Here is a 15,646-nt window from a genome sequence, read left to right as displayed (position 1 = left end):
TGTTTTAATCAGGCTTGACAGTCAGGCTTGACAGTGACAACCTCAAGTACTGATAATGCACTTAGCTTTTAAATACGCTTATTTGCGTGACAATCCTTTAACATGCGGTAATGCGGAAATGTAACTAAAAATGCGTTAGAGTCACACCGGATGTGTGACACTTGGCAGGGCTGGTTATTGCAGTATTATCCTTCTACCTGTGTTTGGTACTCGTTTGTAACATGCACACGTCACTTTTCTCTTGTAACACACTGTTTGCTACCTCTTTCATTTTGTTTGCTTTAGATATTTGCACAAGTGCCACCATTGCCTACATAACGTTTGTTCTTGTGCTTGAGTGTCTGCCATGTATTGCAGTATTATACCTCTATTTGTACTTTGTTTGTACGCTTTTGTAACCTTCACACGTCACTTTTTCAACCTGTAATGCACTATTTTCTACCTCTTGTGTTTTGTTTGCTCACACTTGTCATTTTTGCCTCATGTAACTTAACGTTTGCTTTTGTAATTTGTTCATTTGTAATGTTTCTCCTCATGTATCAGTTCTGTTCCTACTGTGAAGCACTTTGACACCTTCGGGTAAAGTCTGCGCTATATAAAAACGCATAAAATAAAATAAATTATGATTGTCTCGTGTGATTAACTCCGGTACCATCTACCGTTGTAAAGGTACGAGTCTAATTACTGTAACTCGCTGCAGCCCAAGTAGCCTGCTACTGCTGTAAAGTGCTTAGAAGTCTTCAGGCAGTGTCTGTGCAATATAAAATTGCAAAAACAAATACAAACATTAATTTGTCGGAAGCATACCCAAATTGTGAAAAAGTATTTTAGCACGCTACCTCATTATAAAATCTCTTGGTTGGTTACTAGGTTAAGATGGCCGCCATGTAAGAGCATTACTAGCTTCTAGTCAGTCCCATTTCTATTGCCATGTTTTCCTCAGACCGGGCTTCCTGGGTGTCTGCTTCCTTCAGCTCAGGCTTCCTGCAGCGGGATCTGGGGGGTAACAGAGTGAGAAGAGTTTCTACTCTGGGCGGTCTATGCGGGAAGGAAAATAGGGTTGGTCCTGCTGTAGTGTGATCGGGACAGATTGGTGTGAGACTTCCGTCCGTCCTTTCGACTGCAGCAAGCTGGTCTTTGTTTAACAAGAGGGAGCCCCGCTCCGTCTGCATCGGGTGAGTTATTTGGAAGAGTCCAGCATGGAAGGCTGCCTCTAAAAATATGCGTGGTTTTGACTGTCGTGAGCCCATTCGATTAACATCTAGGAGATCGTGGCCCTTAGCTCAGCGTTACTTGGCGTGTCAGACCCAACCAGGCTACTAAAGCATATCACACAGGAGGCAGGACGCACCAGACCGTCCTACTCTGGTGTCACAATCTCCATCTCAGAATTATTATCGGGATATCACGAGGCCCCAGTGTGATATCAGGGAGACCCATCGTGATTACAGGAAGCCTTGTACAAGCGGAAATTCATATTAAACTGTCGCCAAGCCATAATGTCATGTCAGTCGTTTTGGTATGGCATGCAGCTTATGATGCAGAAAAGCGCTGCTATGAAGTATGAAAGCCTTATTTTGATGGATTGAAGCCATCTTGTGCTTTTATAAGGCCTGTTGTAATATGAGAATTACCTATTAGGATGCCAGGGTGCTGTGTTACCGTTCGAAGCGGGACTACCCTTTGGTTGTTGAATCCAATTGCATTGTCATAAAGCCATGTTGCTACATTATGGAACCTTTTGTGATGACTGAAATTCCGTTATTAATACAAAAATATGTTCCTTTGATTGTAAAGAACTTCTTTTGTGAAGTTAGTGTTATTAATGTCCATATTGTTAAGTTAGAAAAGCCAAAATGTTAGGTGTTTTTTTGGAGTCTATTAGGCGGTTTATCTGTCATGCATAACTGTTTGAGTAAAGCTATAATGTCCGTTTGGTTGTATATGTGTAATATTTGTATTTTCCAAACCTAGCCAAAGGCAGCAAGTGCTGTAGAAGGTCAAAGGCCAGTTACAGTTAATGAGTGATAGGAGAGATAGCTGGTTATTGGATGTTTACTCCATTGTGATGTCGTGGTCTTTGAAGAGTTTATTTGATGTTCTACTGATTTTTATTGCCATGGATGCACGAGTAGGGGCTTCAACACAAAACTCAGCCTGCTGACTGCCAAGTCTTCAACTGTTTACTAAAACACAGGTGATTAGGGATTTTATGCAGATGTGTAGGCCAATTATTTCACAACAACGGAGCTATCACTCAAAAGAAGTGTCCTCCGCTCCTCGCCAGTCTGAAGCAGGGTAACCCCACCACATTTGAGCCCGCTGATCTTAATGTCCTGGTCAGCTTGTAGGGCTGGTGCAAAGGCAGCAAACTGGGTTTGCCCTGCTTATTGGAGATTCGGTGAACCACACATCAATCGTTTAACTGGATGTGCTTCTGTACAGGATGCCAACGCAGACTGTAGGTTTGCTGAGAAACTGAATAAAACTTAGGCAGGCGGTGTAATAGTCCTGCAGCCTCATTCTGGACAATCTGCAGTCTGGTTTTTACCTGCCTGGTATATATAAATACAAGATATTACAGTAGTCAAGGGTGAGATGATTAAAGACTGAGTGATCATCTTCAGCACTAGAGGACAAAAGAGGCAAAAAATACTTTTTAGGCTTCTAAGGGTGCCAAAGCAAGCAGAATCTGAGCTTTGAGTTTTAGCTCGAGGATAAAGAATCGTCTAACCAGATGCCCAGATTTGTAAGTGCAAATTTAGGTTTGGGTGGAGAGCCTAGTACACTGGTACAACAATGATCACCCCTCACATGCAAGTGTTTCCCTTGCAGAAGAATCTCTGTTTTTTTTTGCATTTAACTTTGAGCCTTTAGAATGCATCCATTCAGCAACTGCTGTCATACAGCTTTTAAAAAGTACGGAACCAGCTTCATTCCCCGCAGACAGTTATATAGTAAGCTGGGTACCATCTGCATCGAATACTAATGATAACCCAAATGATTTCACCACATATGCCAGTGGCCTAACATAAATAATGAAGAGGGTAGGACTTAGGGCTGAGATGCATCTTCAATTCCTTCCTAAATTGGAGTAGCACTGGGATGGTCTTAAATGACACAGATGTTTCAGTTCCTGGTTGCGTAAATGAAAAAGGTCTGGTGTTTTGTTTTTTAAAATTTTACTCTTAGTCTCCAGTCTATTGGTGGTCCTGCCTGCGGGTCTTCCCAGCCAACAGAGATGTTGAGCTTGTCTGGAAGAATAGCAGGGATGTTTCTCGTTATGCCTGCTTTTTGGTTTTGAACTTCTGTAAATATGAAGACAGTTACTTTGTCAGTAGATCAAATTGTGAGGAAATCTCGTTTAAGTTACGGGCACTTAGTCAAGAGAACCTCAAGTGATGTTACAGTAGTCTACAGTGACCCAATATTATCAGTATAGTACTATAACAGTTTCAGTTTATAAACTTTATTTCGGTTTGTTAAAAAAACCACAAAAGTTAAAGCAGCATATACAAAATGGCCAAGTAACAATAACGCACATTATATACAGTAGTTGAGACCCCAGATACGACAATTAAGGAATAAATAAATAAAAAAAAAGTGGTTAAAACAGATCCATGATTAAAAAGACATTAAAAAAAATAAGTATTGGCATTGTTTAAAAAAAAAAAATCTTAAAAGATTAACCACATTTCTGGAGGTTTCTTAATAGATCAACATGATAAACACTTAAAGAGAACTCATATTTTTCCATCTAATCACCCATACCCAACCCCGAAACTTTGCAGTAGCAACCACAGTCGGGCCTTCGACAGATGTTTTTAGGATTCTAAAGGCCTCACTGCTGGATCTAGTACCCAGGTTGACCCATGCAGGTTTAAGCCAAGTACGTCTAGGTTTGGCATAAGCTTGACAAACAGAGAAAACATGGGCCATGGTTTCACTTGCATAAGAACAAAAGTACTATAACATTATGGCTTCAATAACGTCTGACACAAATATTGTGCCCTAAATATCTTTTACAAAAATATTGCCAATTAGAGTTAATAATAGAAAAGAGACATTTTTGTAAATGATAACATAATATTCATCCTACAATATGTATGTTGGACAATATTTTTTGTAGTCAAGATGTTGGCAACCATAATACCACAAGAATTCACATGAAATGAGGTTCAAACACGATAAATGATGAAGTGTTTTCTGATTGTTATGAGTGACATTTACTGTTGTCATCCTAGGTCTCATTAACAAACAGGCAGTAAGTCCAGAAGTAGCAGTATGATAAATCCCTCATCCCTCATAAATCAATAGGCTTTACCTTTCTCATAAAAGCAGTAGTTTACTTCCTAAATTGGCAGTGTTGGCAACCTAAAGTAATATGCTCTTTAGAGAAGCTGTTACCTCTCTCTCCTGAGTGTCAGTACCTTATCCATCATCTAGTTCTTTTACTCCACTTATTTTTCATCGGATTGCCTGTCCAACGTGCATTCTTTCCATAATCCTTAATCTCAGTTAGCTCCCTGTAGCACACTGGGTTACTTTTGTCCAGCATCATCCAAAAATGCCCATCAACATCCCATTTTTTGAGAAAGGCTCGGTCCTCTAGCATTGCTCCATACCGTAATAGTATATCACACCCTCAGGCTTGTGATACAAACCAAGTTGATAAAAAAACGTAAATGCTGGATTGGCAATTGTCCATTATTCACTGCAAATTGTACTAAAAGATCATTAAGAGGATCACAGTAGCATTTACAATACTTTGTGGTGTACGGCAGGGGCACAATGTGAGGGTAAGAGCAGAGTCTGGCACTTACTAAATATTGAATTGAAAAAGCATGGGCAAAAATTGTGATAATCTTCTGCCTCTACATCAAGTGAAGGAAACCCAGTGTTATCAAGTGGGTAGGAGTAGTCATTGCATGGTTAGGGAGGGGGGGAGGGGGAATGGAACTTGTATTAGGTGGATTGGGTGATTAACCAGGGTTACCTATGGAGTAACAAAAGTTGATGATACTTTGTTCTTTTTTATTATTATGCACTTGGTATCCAATCCAAAAATCTTTATTTCGGCCATATAGACCATAAAAGATGCAATAAAAATATACAATACATACATTTAAAATACAATATTAAATACATATAAAAGAATCTCTTCTCGTCCAGCGAGGAATAGAGGATGCAAGACAGAACCATGGTTCAGAGGGCTATTTTCTTTCTAATAATCCATGCTGCCATTAGAAATTTAGATACGGCAAACACAATGTGGCCCAGAGTACTGGTTTTCATAATCCTGTATGCCTGTAAGTACTTCCTGAACCCCAGGTTTCTGCAGAGCGGTGCTATCCAGTATTTCCTGGGTCTGTGATAGGCAGGGCATACGAACATTATATGAAGGTCATCTTCCTCATGGGTGTTGCAGCATGGGCACAGTTTATCACCCCCTTTGGTCCATTTGCAAGTGAAGTTTTTAGTGGGGAGTGTGCCAAACCTCCATTGCACAAACAGTTTCCTCGCCAGTACAGGAGAAATAAAATCCATGAAGGGTTCAAAAACATAAGAATTTATGGATTCCATAAAACGCGCAGTCAGGGAGCCGCTATTGTGAGCATTTACCATAAGTGACAGGCTCTTGTCCTTGTACAATTGGGTCAGGGTTTTGCGGGAAATCCTTTGGCAACCTCGAGCGGGATCATCCCAAAGCTCTGACAAGTTCATGCTGAGCAGTTCGTTCTTGACGAAAGCGAGCCAGGGGATTTTGCTATTGCGATTCAGGCTCATGACATGAATAAGGTCCTGTCTGTAATGGTGTAGTTCGTCAGTGGACCATAGCCGGTGCCAGAACTTCACGGGCTTTGACACAAGCTCTTCAGCAATGGAGGGAAGACCCATGTCTAGTCTCAGGGGCAAGAGTTGCGTGCCTTGCAGGAGACCAAGTAGGCGTCTTAAAAAACTGTTTTCTACTCCTGCCAAGTCTTTCCCTGCTTTATAGCCCCATAACTCACTACCGTACATGGCTGCTGCCTTAGCTTGAGACCTATATGTTTCCAGGGCCGGGCTTAAAGGCTTAAAAGTAGAGGTATTTGCCACCTTCAAAATTGCACCCGATAGCTGGGACAGTTTAACTCTCGATCTGGCTATCTGGCATTCCCATGAGAGGTTTTCTTGGAGTGTTACCCCCAAATATATGAAGATAGAAACCCTCTCAAGGCTAGCGGTTCCCAAAGTGGGGTTGGGTCTGGCTTTGTTGGGAGGGTTGAAAATCATGAATTTGGTCTTTTCTGTGTTCACCTCCAAGCCGTGTTGGTGACAGAAAAGACCAAATCCGTTCACGATCCTCTGGATCCCCATAGGGGATTTGGAAAGCAGGAGGGTATCATCAGCAAACATTATTGCCGGGACCCTCCTGCCTGCCAGAAGTGGGGCATCATTGTCCTTAACGTTATTTAGGTGCACTATAACGCTGTTAATGAAAAGACAAAACAGGGTCGGAGCCAGGACACAGCCCTGCCTGACTCCTCGGTGGACTGGAAACCTGGACGAAAGCTTGCCATCCCTCTCACACCTCACCTGTGCATAGTTGTTCTCATGCAGCCTACTTATGATGCTGAGTAGTTGAGGGGGTACTCCCAACTTTTCCAAGACCTCCCACAATTTCCTACGCGGGACTAGGTCAAAGGCTGACCTCAGATCCACGAAGACCATGTACAGCCTTCCCCCCTCTAACGTCACCGTCTTCCAATAGAGGAGGAGGGCACTTGGTATCACAGTTATGCCATATGTAAGTTCTATAATAACAGGTGAAACTATTACCCTCTTTTATTCCACTCATTTTACTGATCTCTGAAGAATGGACGATTGATTTGGGATTCAAACTCATGACCTGCAAATTACTAGATGTGAGCTGCTAGCATTCCATTTATTGTGCTGTCTTGGAGATAACAAAAAAAGATGGGTGAACAAAACGCACAGGGTGATGAGGTTGGTAGTGCAACAAGAAGGATGTATAAAACACAAAAAGTGTTGATGGGTCTACATAAAGGGGTCTACACATGTACATATCTATCCACGCTGTCCTGTGACATCCTACCTATGGAAAGTGAAAACCAATAAACACTAGAAATACTAAGAGATATCCTGATCATAATTTGATCTAAAAAGGATACCCTTCAGTCACCACACGGAACCGCCCTTCATCATTTGGGATTCCTTGAAGACCAACCACTTGCAGAACCACCGGAAAAGTAAGGAAACCTTGATCTAATCGCCTCCAAACGACCAGGTAGTTCCCAGTGCAGTCTAAGTATTGATGATACTAGCTTGTAGGTAGATGTGGGACTGATTTGCAGTGCATGTGAAGAAAAAAATATATGTGAGTGATGGTGAAGATACAATTGGGTAAGAGAGCAAAGCGAAATTTTATTCTGTTTTCTGATCACTTCTCCAATGTTAAAAAAGCAGCAAAAGGCAGACTTAACAAATGGCTGCCTAGATAGAAAAGATGGTCAACATGTTTCAGCAAATAATTTGGACAAATGTGTCTATTGCTTTCATCAGGACCTAAATATCAATAATGCTACTGCAAAATGAACGTGCAAAAATAAATAAAATATAGTGACAGGGAAAGAGATCACCTGATATGTGTAGACCCCTTTATGTAGACCCATCAACACTTTTTGTGTTATATATTCAAGTTAGGACATGTCTTTGCCTGGTCTTTAAACTCCCTCGGGCCCCCTCCCACCTTTATGTTATTATTCAACAAGAAGGACGACCAGAGTGGTTAAGAAATGACAGAGAGGCAGTTATGGATATCATGAATAGGGTTTTCACAGAAGGGGTTGGGAATGGAGGGTGGCTGGTTGGTAAGTAAAAGTAGAACTGTGTGCTATTACATAAAGAGTGAGCCTTTCAGTGGTTTGGAAGGAAGAGGTGTGCTTGAAGCAGGACAAGATTGTAAATTTATGGATTAAGCTTGAGTGGCATCAAGGAGATGGCTAACAGGTTGCAGCAGGTGATGGGTAACTCAGAGTTAAGGATTAGTGAGAGCAGATTAGTGACCTAAGTGGGGGTGGGTGGCAATAGGAGGCAAGCTAGGACAGGTGGCTGATTTAGGGGCGGTCGAAAATGGGAGATGCAGTGTACAGGTGACAGGAAATACTTTGAAATGCTCAACAGGTTGGGTGATGGAAGGGATAAATGAGAGAGGGAACAGGCACAGGACGGGTAACACAGAAGATGGTAATTATGGCTGGCAGGATAACCCGAAATAATTGACTGAAGAGCATAGAGGTTTTGGGGACAAGAGGGTATAGTGTTATAAACAGGAGGGAAAAACAGTTAAGTGCCAGGTAGTTACAGGCAGAGATAGGAGAGGTGTCAGAGATCTGGATTTGAGTCGCAACTGAGAGCAAGAAACTGATGGTGGTGTAGGGAGTAGACAAGGCTGGGAGACAGGAGGGGGGATGAGTGATAGGAAGGTGTATTGAATCGCCAAAGTTATTGTTATTACTGTTGGCATTCCTACATGGCACTTGTTGGAGATTTTTTTTGTCTGCTGTGCTGTAAAAACATTTTCCCCTTTCACTACATTTCAATAGAAAGTTGAAGCACCATTTTAAAATCATAGAAGGTTTACATTACTATATTCACTGACTGAGAGCTCACTGCGTAACTAAACCATACTGGGATTGGGTGACATTGGAGTGTGCAGGTGAACAGGGTGTTACAGAACATGTCCATCATCCCTCTATTACCATAGGTCATCCTTGGAGTGTGTGCTACTAGCTGGACTTTGTATGTAGATGAGAACTTGTCTTACCACATACCTTAATTTTTAGCCTTTAGACGTAACAGATAGATAACCAATTCTGTCTTCTTCTTTCTCACTTTTTCAGTTGCGCATCAGGGAGCTCTTCTCCAAGGTATGTGCTGTGCTCAAGCCCAAGCATCCAGATTCTTCAGTTCTTGCACAGGGTCAAATAGTTCTGGAACTAAAAGAAGGCGATGACGGATGCCCCTACCAAACTAGCTGGGGTACACTAATGTTGCAGAAGATTGGCTACTGGAGACTTTCCAGTCTTGAGCAGTTATCCAGCAGAAGCAGTGTAAAATTGCGAGCACAGACACGTTACCCACCACACAATAAACTTTAATCAGTAATATAATTCACAACAACACAGAGTTTGGGCCCATAGAAACTCTATAATCACTTACAAATCATGACGTCCTCCAAAAGATCTTGGTAAGAGCTAATAGGGACTCATAATTGGAGACGGAAGCCATTCCTTCATGAGGACCTGTAGTGAAAAAATGCCTACCTAACAACAATAATCAATAACCATAACTTGTCGACAACATGTATGGTTATCAAGGAACTTTTATCTAACTTCAATATCCACTTGTAGATCCTGCGGAGAATGTGGAGGGTATTGTAGCAGGAGGAGGGACGGCGTTGATCTGCTTAGACATGGAGAGGGAGGAGTCGAGGATGAATCCTAGATTGCGTGCATGGTCGGTGGGTGTTGGTGCTGTTCCCGGTGTGGTCGTCCCAGGCTGAGGGGGTGGTTCCGAGGATGAGGACCTCCGTCTTGTCCGAGTTCAGCTTCAGACGGCTGCTCCTCATCCAGTCGGTGACAGCCTTCATTCCCTCTTGGAGGTTTACATTGGCGGTGTCTGGGTCCTTGGAGAGGGAGAGGATGAGCTGGGTGTCGTCAGCGTAGGAGATGATGTTGAGGTCGTGATGGCGGGCCACTTGTGCGAGGGGGGCCATGTAGACATTGAACAGCATTATTATATTTCTTATTTCTTATATTTACATACATTGAACAGCATTGGGCTGAGGGATGAACCCTGGGGGACGCCGCAGATGAAGTCAGTGGCTTCGGATCGGAAGGGTGGGAGGCGGCTGCTCTGGGTTCTGCCAGAGAGGAAGGACGTGGTCCAGTCAAGAGCCTTCTCTTGGATTCCAGCTTCTAGGAGGCGTGTCTTTAGAGTGCGATGGCAGACCATTTCGAAGGCGGCTGACAGGTCCAGGAGGATGAGGGCTGATGTTTCACCATTGTCTAGTTGGCGCCTGATGTAGTGTGTGGCGGTGATGAGGGCTGTCTCGGTGCTGTGGTTTCGTCTGAATCCGGCCTGGGACGGGTCCAAGATGATGTTCTCTTCCAGGTGGCGGGCCAGCTGCATGTTGACTATTTTCTCGATGACCTTTGACGGGAGCAGGGAGATGGCCTGGAAGTTCTTGAGGTCCTCGAGGTCCGCTTTGGGGAGGGCGTTGATTTCGGTGTGCTTCCAGCTTTCCGGGAATGTCGCTGTTTTGAAGGAGATGTTGATGACCTTCCGTAGTTGGGGTGCGATGGGTGCGATGGCTGCGTCTGCTTGTTGTATACGTGGTGTGGGCACGGGTCAGACGGAGGTCCTGAGTGGATGGAGTTCATGACGTTGCGTGTCTCCTCGTTGATGTTGGACCAGGAGGTCAGGCGGTTGGCGCTGGTGGTGTTCACAGGGGAGGTGGAGTCTGGCGGTCGGGCCGGTCGTGGTGTTGAAGCTGTCGTGGATGTCAGCGATCTTGCGGTGGAAGGAGATGGCTAGTGAGTCGCACAGTTCTTTGTGAGGGCGGTATGTCGTTGGCGCTGGGGGTTGGAGAGTTGCTTTACGATGCTAAAGATCTCTTTGCTGCTGTTGTGTGTGTTGTTATCCAAGTGGTCTTTGAAGGAGGATCTCTTGGCTAATCTGATGAGGTGGTGGCGTCCTTGTGGGCTGTGTGGTTGTCCGGTGTGCATTCGTGGAGCCATGTCTTCTCCAGTTTCCGGCATGCACGTTTAGAGGTCTGGAGCTCGATGGTGAACACGGTGGCTATCTTGTTGGCATGGCTGTTGGAGGGTTTCTTGAGCGGGGCAAGGGTGTTGGCGCAGTCGTCGATCCACTGTCTGAGGTTTCGGGCTGCGGCGTCTGGGTTGGTGGGGTCGGTGGGTGGGTTCTTGGTGAGGAAGGTGATCAGCTGGTCTTCGGTGACTTTGCTCCAGCAGTGGCGAGGCAGCTGTTGGGTGCGGTAGTACGTGGTTGGTTTCTTGAAGGTGAAATGGATGCTGCGGTGGTCGGTCCAGTGGAGTTCGGTGGTGTGGTCGAAGGCAACGTGGAAGCCTGTGGAGAAGACGGGATCCAGCGCGTGGCCGGCGGCGTGGGTAGGTGCGGTGAGGAGTTGTCTGAGGCCGAGGTTGGCGATGTTGTCGATCAGGGTGGCAGAGTTGGCGTTGTTGTTGTTCTCGAGGTGGAACTTCAGGTCCCCGAGGAGGATGTAGTCCGTGGAGGCGAGTTTGTGGGTGCTCGCGAGGTCGGCGATGGAGTCATTGAACTGAGCCCGGGATCCGGGGGGTCTGTAGATGAGTGTTCCTCTGAGGGTGGTGTTGGGGTCGGTGTGGATCCGGAAGTGCAGCTGTTCGGCGGTGTTGAGGGTGTCATCTGCGTGGGTGGCGACCTTGGGGGTGGACTTGTTGACGATGGCTATTCCTCCTTCGATTCCATTGGCGCAATCCCTGCGGGTGATCTTGTAGCTGTCTGGGATGCCTATGGCGAAGTCTGGCCCCGAGGAGTCGTTCAATCAGGTCTCGGTCAGGAAGGCCACTTCTGGGGCGGAGGTGTCGAGCAGATCCCGGAGCTCAGCGGCTTGTTTGCGTGTGGAGCGGGTGTTGAGGAGTATGCAGCGGAGGTGGTTGGTCCAGTCCTTGGAGGTTTGGTGGTTCTGTCGCAGGTGAAGCTGCAGGTGTGGCAGGAGAAGGGTCCGTTTCAGGGCGGCCTGGAAGCAGGTGTGGTTTCGGCTGGGATTAAGTGCGTGAAGGGTGCTGGCATCGTAGTGGATTCTGATGTCGTGGCGTTCGCGGGATCCAGGGGTTCTGGCGCTGGATGCGGTCCAGGCGCAGACGGGCATGGCGCACAGGGCATAGGGGAGGCAAAAACCCAGGAAACAAGGAGGCAGCAGGAAGGCAGGAACCAGGCAGTCAGGTGACCTGCAGCGGCGTGGGGCAACCTGCCAGCGAGCAGGGTCAAAGGTCACAAAAAAGCGCAGAAAGGTCACAAAAAATGGGGGGAAGCGAGTGGCACAGAGGCACAAATGTCACAAGAAAGGGCAGAAAGGCCACAAAAAAGGGAGAGAACGGGCACAGGCGGTGCTGTGCGGAGGGGGAGCGACCTACCTGGAAGGGTCAAGGGTCACTCTCCTCACTGCGCAGCGGCCGGCTTATATGGGGAGGTGGGAGGGAGGAGCAGCTGGGAGGCGGGAGGTGGGGTAGCGAATGGGCAGTCAGGGGGGCAGGGACGCAGCGGCGAGGGGCAACAAAGGAAACAGAAGGCAAAAGGTCACAAGAATACAAGGGGGAAACAAGTGGCACAAAGGTCCCAAGAAAGGGCAGAAAAGGTCACAAAAAACGGGGGAAACGAGTGGCACAAAGGTCCCAAGAAAGGGCAAAAAAGGTCACAAAAAATAGGGGGGAAACAAGGGGCACAGAGGCACAAAGGTCCCAAGAAAGTGCAGAAAAGTTAGAAAAAACGGGGGGAAACGAGTGGCACAGAGGCACAAAGGTCCCAAGAAAGGGCAGAAAAGGTCACAAAAAACGGGGAAACGAGTGGCACAGAGGCAGAAAGCTCACAAGAAAGGGCAGAAAGGTCACAAAAAAATGGGGGGAAACGAGTAACAGAGGCAGAAAGGTCCCAAGAAAGGGCAGAAAGTTCACTGAAATGTAGGGGCAGCTAAGCAACAGAAGGCAAAACGGGCAGAGAGAAACGGGGGCCGCGAGGGGAGCAGAAGGAAAAACCGGGCAGAGACACTGGGACAGCGAGGGAGAGAACGGGCACAGGCGGTGCTGTGCGGAGGGGTAGCAACCTACCTGGAAGGGTCAAGGCTAAGAATATACAATAATATTCTTTTTACCTCGGAAATAGGAAGCACACTTACAACTAAGCATGTCCGCGCGCTCGCTTCCGCGTTAGCTTGCAACAAAGCTGAAACATTTATTCATAGAGGATATTCAGACTATAGGAAAGAAACTTCAGTGATAATACTACAGCAATCAAGTCAGCAATGTATTCTTGTTTGAAGGAAATAATGAAGGACAAAATACATTTGTCTGAGGCCTACAGTGGAAATGCTTGAAGTGGTAACAATTCCTAGGCAACTAAACACCTGTCTAAAATCAGGTCTTACACATTCGGATTAATCGACAGAAACTCAGTGTACCAACAAAGAACAGTTAAAACATATCATTTTATTTAATTCATACAGATATATCTTAATTTTAAAACAAAATTCACAACAACAAGTACCTAACAAGACATATTCTGATCATATTTAAAATGTAATCATTACATAAATATGCAAAAAAAGAGACAACAAATAATAAAATACAAGGGTCACTGAATATAAGTAGATAAAGATGACTTCTTTATCTACTTATATTCAGTTTAAATCTGTAGGATTAGCAAGCACGTTTTGGGGAAAGGTAAAGTTTTTATAAGGACAGGATAATGTGGAGTCCCCTTCCTCCTGTGGGCTACAAGTGTACCAAAATGGACTTAACAAAGTTGAAAATTACTTATTAAGATCTCTATGCCCCATCAGACCCAATAGTGATAGATGAGGTTGTTAGTTATTTATCTAATGCAATATTTCCTTCAATGTCAGCTGAGGATATTACTCAGCTTGATTTAGAGATATCAACAGAAGATATCTGACTTTGTCATCACTTCCTTCGGGTAAAGCTTTGGGTGAAGATGGATACCTATCGAATTCTATAACATTTTCAAGAACATTATAACCCCACTCTTTATTAAAGTTATCATACTGTACCACCTTAATGGGATATTACCAATATATTTTTTTCCTAAACAAGAAAAAGCCACCAGAGGAGTGCGGATCTTATAGTCCGATTTCGCGTATTAATGCTGATGCTAAGCTATATGCTAATATTTTCTCAAACCGTCTTACTCCCTTGATGTCCAAATTGGTCTCTAGCCAACAGCACGGATTTATAGTAGGTCAAGATACGTCGACCCATATTAATACTGCAATAATGGCATTTGATTTAGCTAAACAAACTCGTGTCAACCTAGGCATCCTATTATTGGACACGGAAAAAGCCTTCAATCGGGTGGCATGGGGCTGTCTCTGGTCTACTCATATTGCATTTTGGATTTCCGGCCAATTTCTGGCGTCGGTAAAAGCTCTTTATCACCTACTTCAGGCCAAACTAAGTTACGCTGGCTTACAGTCTAGATCTTTCTGTGTAAATAGGGGTACGCACCAGGGATGTCTCCTTTCTCCATTATTGTTCGCTTTATATCTCAAATCTTTTATTCGGGTCTTATTGATGAATCAAAGAATCTTACTGCTATCTCCAGGATCTATTGAATTAAAAGTAAATGCTTATGCTGATGACATCGCCATTTTTACTACGGACCCAGGTCGATCTTTAGAATTAATTATACAAGAAGCAGGGAAATTTGGTTCTTTCTCTGGATACAAATTGAACACTAATAAAACTCAGGTTTTGTGGAATTTTATACCAGATAGTCGCTCAACACAGTCATTCACAGTATAACAAAGCCGTACCACTACCCACCTACGCACTTACTGTACACCTTAGAGTTGAAACATACCACCTGGCATCACATAACATCCCGCAGCTACCTGTGCCCCTAGGCCTCAACATATCCTAACAAACTGATCATAGCCCTCACTATTGGTTTATTCCATTCACTCCCTATCGTCCTGTTACACCATTTGAAATATCACTCACCTCAGCATCACTTGTTAACTCTCAGCTGCTTTATTTGATTTTTTTATGGTTTCAACTGTGTCTCACTATTATTTTAAGTAGGATTAATTTCCAGTAGGCCCAGAGGTAAGGGAGCTTGCCAGCTGAAGTCGGGGACGGCTGAGCTCTTGTTTGGATTTTCTTTGCTCCATTGTCTGTATGACTAACTCACTCCAGGATAGTGGTCTGCCGTCTCTCTATCAAGCCAGGTCCTACATGGCTGGTGGTTTCTTAGGTACATTGCCAGGCCCATGCTTCACCTGAGTTCTACTGCAGGACAGGATTGTGCCTTTTAGACTGACTGACCTCTGTCTCCAATTTTAGCTGCAACTTCACCCTGCTGCTAGAGTGCTTTTTCATTTCTTTGCATTTTGGGATGTTGTGGGCTCCTGTTCCATCTGCCATTTTTGCTGATTTCCTAAGATCACGATTTACTTTGGAATTGAAAGCTTTTTTTCATTTATATAGTTTATTTCTTAGAGCAAACAAATAATTTCTTCCTCTAGCCACAAGGTCCATGGCAACTCTCAGAATTTGAGCAAACCGCTCTCCATCACATATTTCAATCGCTAATACCTACGAGACTAATCACCCAACTCAGTCACTTGCCATATTCTTTCAAAGCATCCCTCAGTCAGACCACCTGCTCAGCTGCAGCATCGTACTAGGTCACTCACAGACACTCAACCACGGAGTATCACAATATACCTCTCCTACTGTCTCAAACACTCGAATCAACTATCCCGGCACCAGTCATCCACTTGATGCTACTAACACATAAACGTACTTTCACTCATTTACATTGTTCCATGCATTAACCTAACACACTA

The 15,646-nt window shown here is 44.6% G+C and overlaps 1 protein-coding gene across 1 annotated transcript in view; it reads left to right on the top strand.

Moving 5' to 3' along the window:
- Positions 1–1,038: 1,038 nt before the first annotated feature.
- The window catches only part of LOC147726612 (small integral membrane protein 15), an 82,658-nt gene continuing 68,050 nt past the window's right edge, over positions 1,039–15,646 (top strand). The window contains exon 1 of the mRNA XM_086960674.1: positions 1,039–1,175. The gene's annotated coding sequence lies outside the window, so the exon portion shown is untranslated. The remainder of the gene's footprint in view (positions 1,176–15,646) is intronic.

Source organism: Lissotriton vulgaris, chromosome 3_1, assembly GCF_964263255.1.
Source record: "Lissotriton vulgaris chromosome 3_1, aLisVul1.2, whole genome shotgun sequence".
Lineage (NCBI taxonomy): Eukaryota > Metazoa > Chordata > Amphibia > Caudata > Salamandridae > Lissotriton > Lissotriton vulgaris.
This window is presented reverse-complemented; position numbering and strand designations above follow the sequence as displayed.